Raw genomic sequence first — 7002 nt, 5'->3', positions numbered from 1 at the left:
ATCATATTAGCTTACCTAAGCCGCAATGTTTCAATCTTGAGAGTTTAAGACATTTAGTACTAGTTGCTGGTTCAGCCAAGCATATGAGTGGAAAATTGATTGTCCTTGGCTTGCCTAAATTTTGATTTCTAGAACGTTTCCCCTGAGATTGACAATTCCTGCCAAAGTTGGCTGAAAGCTCGGAAGCCAAATTTCTAGTTACATTTTCTGATGAATTTTCTAAGCTGGTGTTTCTGATACTTGCTCTGTCCCTTTGGAGATGTGGTTCGAAAAGCCATGCTTAAGCTCCTAGAAAACGATAAGACATTGAAAACTTAATTTTTATTTGGGTCAATTATAATACAGAATTAGAATTTAGAGCTAGCTATTGAATTAATGATCTTATGAGGAGGCCTGACCCCATTTCAAGTACATGACCATGATAAAATTTGGCTTCATTGGTTGGTTTAGTGAGGGAAGCCACTGTCTCTTAGATGCTTTATTCAAACAGGCATTAACAATCATCATTATTGAATAATAGTGTGAGACCATTAACAATTGAAAAGATCATATTATATTTAAAATAAGATATTTTTTAATTTAAATTAAGATCATAAAAATTTGAAAAAATCACACCATGCATTACCAAGTGTTCTGCCAGCCCTCAAATGGCAATAAGTAAATTCTTCGAAATTCGAAACAATTCCCGCCAATTATCAGCTATTTTTAACTCTTGTACTATTGTCTAACGGTAAAATCTATAGGGAACAACTTTTGGGAAGCGTCATCACCAAAGACTAGCATTCCTACTATAACCAGAATGCTCAAAAAATCGACTTTGCTTTCCACATTTAATCCATTGAGTAAAATGCCGTCTGCATCTTGACCAAGTATAACTTGTAGCAGACGTGACTGCCATATATGGGCAGAAGTAAATTATTACTTCGAAGTGCGAATAAAATAGTCTTTAACCAGTTTTACACTAATCTTTTTACATGATTTTGGGTTTTAAAATTAATAATAATAATAAGTGTGAATGAAGGGGTGGGTGCAAAAATAATTACTAAGCCATGTGTACAAATAATTGAATATAATGTTAGAAACAAATATTTTTTAACTAGTTTAAAAACTTATGAGAACACCATAAAGAACTGACCACGATGAATTTTTTGTAGGTTATTATTTCAGTCAAGAGAAATTATGGATTAAAATGTGTTTTTTTTTTGTTTAAGGGTTACTTTGAAATTAAAAAATTATTGGTACTGCTCTTAATTTCGGCCTCATGTATTTTGTTCTTTTTTGGCGGAGAATGTAGCACTTGACGCGTATATTACAAAGTGGTTTTTTTGGGCCGCAAATGATAGTTTTAAAAAAGTAGTAATTTTAGGGGAGTAGTAACGTTTTTCTGAAAAATATTTACATCGTGTATACGCCGACACCACATTTTTGGCACCCCCAGCCCCATTCTGATAATTCACGGTGGGCAATCTGGATTCTTCTGGAATGGTACCCCGTGGCACAACTCAAGTGCATAGATAGGTCCCTATTTGGCATAGGTTTTTCTTTTTTCTGGCATAGTTTTTCGTTTTAATTAAAAATGTATAAATATAAAATGTATAAAACTATACATATATGTATATATACGTATATATAAAAATAAAGTTTTTATATTCTCTGGCATAGGTTTTTGTTTTAATTATAAATATAAAAATATAAAATAAATAAAACTATACATGTATAAATAAATATATTTACGTATATATAAAAATAAAGTTTTTATATTATCTGGCATAGTTTTCTATTTGGCATTGCTTTCATCAGCATAGGCAGCGTGTCGCGTTTCAACAAGTTTATGGTTAGTTTTGGTTTTACTTTTGGCTGAGCTAGCTTATTGGATGATAAACACAAAGGATTTATTCAAATCAATCACTAATTGGTTGTCGTAATGACGTTACCGGCATCTACCCGTACTTCAAAGAAATTTGAAACAAAAGGGTCATTCTACTTGTGCCTTCGGAGAAGGAAGGCTTCGATAAAAAATGTTCTTCAGATATAATGGTAAATTAAAATTATTTATCATTTTCGTGTATGATTTATATACAGTCCCATTTAATATTATTTTCCTGTCTTTATAGGCGACCGAAATTATTATAAAGTACGAAGAATTAGAAAAAGAATTCGAATTGATAGATCAAAATCGCCCCGATTATGTAATACTACTAAACACATTTTAAAAAGTAACGAAATTTTCAATATGGCAGAAGATAAAGGAGTTGTATATCGAATGATGTTTTTGAAAGATTCAGAACTTATGGATAAATTATCTACAAAAATGTTAAGTTATATGTAGTAATTTAAAATAAAATAAAATTACGAAATAAAAAGACTGGATACTTCATGGCTAAAATTTATATATTTATTTACATGGGCGAGCTTTCGGACCGTGGTCCCTTTTCAAGCCGGGGAGCAACTCGAAAACATACTGATTTACGTTGAAATTTTTATTATTACTTTTAATCTGGGCTTCCACATAGGGTAGCACATCTATTTTCTAATAGTTTTGGTAATATGGGTTTTATCATAAGTAACATAATAACAATAAATATGACACTTTCTATTGTTTTAGTGTTAATTTCTTGACTGAACCTTTCTTAAACACGGACATACCTTAGGAGTGGTTTTTACCGTGGTTGAAAAACATTTTTGCCCAAAACAAAATATACAATACAGATATTTCGCGGGAAATTCCGTTACAAATTGATTTACATTTTGTTTACAACTAAATAGATTTTTACCCTTTACATTTGTTATTTTTGTTACATTTATATTTTATTGATACACTAAAGTTCTAATTTTAATAAACTTTATATTTTCTACATTGGAGCTCCACGATGCAATACTATCAGACCGAATTATTGTACAAGGGTAAAAATTATAGTACAACAATAGAAATTATGGTAAAAATATAATAAAGCATTATTTACTTTCAATTTGAAAAACATGCCGGTTACTGTTCTCACGTCGTGTCGCTTCTTTATGTGGAGTGGATGTAGTCAGTATCGAATGATCTGGCAGCACTTGAACGTGGGCTTCATATTTTAGTTAATTTTAGTAAGTGTTCAGCTAAATGTTAATTTACACTTATACAACATTTTATAGCGATATTTGAGAAGTTCGAAAAAATTGTTAACTTTTATTTCCCACTATTTCACACGTTTGGACAAGAAGTCAACAGCGTAATGGAATATTTTAATAGTAGAAATAATGTAAACATAAACATAGTACCATTATAGTACATTTTGGTACAATATAGTACCGCTCTCAAAATAATTGTTCCATTTATAATATAATACAAAATTATGTACCATAATTATAGTACGTATGGCAACGCTGAGTTACTGTAGAGATGGATTGACACTACCAGACGAAGATAAGTCAACAATCCCATCTACGTCATGGAATTTCCCCAAGACGTGTCTTGAAATATTTCCATCTATTGGTTAAACACGGGAAATTTTCAAAAGTGAGGGAAGAGGGGGGTTCACGAGTACTATAAAATGGTACCGTTGGTACAGTAAACCGCTCTTTCCTTACTTTATACACATATCTTCATTTACTTTAGGGGAAGACGGAATGTAAGGGGTAGTTTCATTTAGGACAAAATTTTACTATAGTTCCTACGTGAGATGGCGCATAAGTCAAAATCTCGTTTCGCTCTTCTGCTTTTTTCAAAGATGGCGAGAAATATTAGTGGGTTAATTTTTCCTATTACAGGATATGTTTCTTCTTTAAGAGATCTACCAAATATTTCTCATATAGATATAAAAAACTATTACAAATCAAAAAATGATACAGAGAACCATTTTAAAAAAAGGTTTCGATTTTTCATCGAGGAGTACATTGAAAGAAAAACCTTGCTATTATTTACCGATAGGTAAGCCTTGTCATTAACCTTAAATATGTTACCAATGTTGAAGGTCTTTACTTACATTAATAAAAATATTAATTATATGTAGGAAAGATAACGTGTTCTACGTTAAAGTTAAATGTTTTAGGAGTCAGCAGCAGCTCTAAATTTACCAGAAGGAATCGTTTTAGATTCATATTGTGAATGTGTTGCGGGTTTAGGTGGTACGTGTAACCATCTCATGGCTCTGTTGAGGCTATAAGAATTTATTAAAAGCGAAGAACGTAACGGAATAGAAAACACTCCCGTGTCAAAACTTCGGTAAAGCAGACCTGGAATAGAAGAAGAGGTGATAAAATCCAGCCATTTAAACTACTTGACGTGAATTTTCAATCACCGAAGGAGAACCGAGAGATTTAAAGACATGAAGTGTAAACTTTACGAAAGTAGGAAAACTACTAGGGGCAAGGATGATTTAGAAAATGCTGTTTCAAAACTTGCAATTCATTTTGAGTTTTTCGCCAATACATCTAAATCAAATGTGAATTGGAAGGAAACAAAATTAGGTTGTGCACCAAAATGTTCGCCCTTATGTTATCATCTAAAGACGGTTAATGGAGAAGTAATTCATAACCTAGCAGTGTACAAGCCTCAGCTTACAAATTCACAGTATGAAGACATAGCTAAAGTAGTTATACCCGGACATTTTGTGACCACCACCCTACAAACAAACTTTTTCCCATTGCCAGAGAAGGAATCATCAATTCTTGAGGTATTTTAAATAAAAAATTAATTGTGGCTAAATGAAAATAATTTAAAACTTAGACTTTAATATAATACCCTCTACCCCACATAGGTGGACATTTCGGGACATATTGGTTTTCGTTTCATTCACTGGCTCGAACAAACTGACCTTAAATACCCTATAATGAGACGTTCATATGTGAGGCAAATCATCTACAAAATACCTGGTATTAGTACAAAGCCCTTGCTTATTATCATCTCATTTATAAAAGCGATCATATATTTAAATACTATTCACTGGATAATCGGTTTTTGTATGGATTCTCAATCAAGATCAAGGGCTGAACTGGTGGTTTTAAATATTTCAGTACAAAACCTAGGTATCTTTCATTCACGACAGTATTTTATAGGTGAATACCAATTAATTTTGATTTTTTAGTGAAATATCAACGTACGAATAAGCTATCGGCGAATTTCAACAGCGGATATCGGAGATAACATTAGCAAATTATTTCTGGTCTCATTTCGTAGCTTGAAAAAATATCATTTTTTAACTATAATCGGTTCGTAAAGGATCTTTTTAATGAACACAGGTATTTTTTAAAGGTGTTGAATAATCTTTTATTAAAACAGAATACTAGAGTAATAAAAAAATGTATCGCTCGTCTTCCTTCAGGTTTTATCGAGAACAACGCCCATCGCCGGTATTCATAAGAAATCGAAATCGACTCTACGAATATTGTAAATGAAATTGTTTGTTCTAATAGTTCCAAGCGAGATCGACCTTGAAATACAATCAAGGTTGTTCAAGATATTTATCATGACCTTACTCAAATCCACAAACACTAAACAAGAAAATAATCCAACAACGGTTTGGGGACGTCATTTCTGTTATGGTCTAGCTAAAGCGTTTTCGTTTCTGAAATACTAGACTCGACACAGAAAGCTATCGAATTTTACTTATAGAATCAGAATCGCAACTAAATTGAAACGTTGGTACCCAGCAACCACCGTATGGACATCCGATAGACGTCACACACGGATCTTGCCTTCGTCCGTAGGACATCCCAAAATCCGGGGTTGACGTCGGTTGGACGTTAAAGGACGTCCAAATGTCCGGTTTGTCTATAGCCGTAGTACGTCCCGGGGACGAGTTTTCGGACATCTAACGGCAATTACGGCGGTCGTCCCCTGGATGTCTTTCTATAAAACCTAGAGATGTCTTTAGGCCTTTAATTTGGTTCAATCATGGCTCAATAGGGATGAAACTAGGACGTTCATTGGATATTGTATTCTGAACAAATAATTTAAAAAGCCAAACTTGATATTAAAATTTTATTCAAAACATTAAAATACAAGATAATGGAAAAAATCCAGCAACAAGTGTACAATTTGATTGTAATAACACGAACTCTGCAAGTATTAGCAGTTAACATATAAATTACAAAACTTCTATAGTTATTTAATTTTTATATAACAAAATAAATTTCGAACTAAACAATTAAAAAATTAAATAACCTTCCTTATACAAATGTAAAAAAAAACAATAAAGTTAATTTTAAAATCAGAAGCAAAATAAAACTAAGCCATTTAGTACTATTCCTTAAAAAAATTAAGACTATCGGATGAAAAATGTACTCTAGAAATTAGTTTCTCAAAACTTTATTTTAATATTTATCCAAATCTTACTTTTGGAATTACAATTTAACTATATAAAATATCACAGTATAAAATAAAGCTTTAGGCGAACCGTTCAGTGAGAGTAATGAATAATATTAAAAAGTTAAATTGAAACATGTACAGGTCCAAAATGAACTTTAAAAACAGCGAACCTTCCCTAACATCCGGAGAATTCAATGCAAATCTTACTTTTGGAATTACAATTTAACTAAATAAATTATCACAGTATAAAATAAAGCTTTAGGCGAACCGTTCAGTGAGAGTAATGAATAATTAACTTAAAAAGTTAAATTTAAACATGTACAGGTCCAAAATGAACTTTAAAAACAGCGAACCTTCCCTAACATTCGGAGAATTCAATGCAAATCTTACTTTTGGAATTACAATTTAACTAAATAAATTATCACAGTATAAAATAAAGCTTTAGGCGAACCGTTCAGTGAGAGTAATTAATAATAAACTTAAAAAGTTAAATTGAAACATGTACAGGTCCAAAATTAACTTTAAAAACAGCGAACCTTCCCTAACATTCGGAGAATTACATGCAAATCTTACTTTTGGAATTCCAAATCCAATATATAAAATAAAACAAAATGAAATAAAGCTTTAGGCGAACCACTCATTGAGAGTGATGGATAATAAACTTAAAAAGTTAAATTGAAACATGTACAGGTCCAAAATGAACTTTAAAA

This window comes from Leiobunum rupestre, chromosome 4 (assembly GCF_980474605.1).
Source record: "Leiobunum rupestre chromosome 4, qqLeiRupe1.1.hap1, whole genome shotgun sequence".
NCBI lineage: Eukaryota > Metazoa > Arthropoda > Arachnida > Opiliones > Sclerosomatidae > Leiobunum > Leiobunum rupestre.
The sequence above is the reverse complement of the archived record's forward strand: the minus strand, read 5'-3'. Positions refer to the sequence as shown.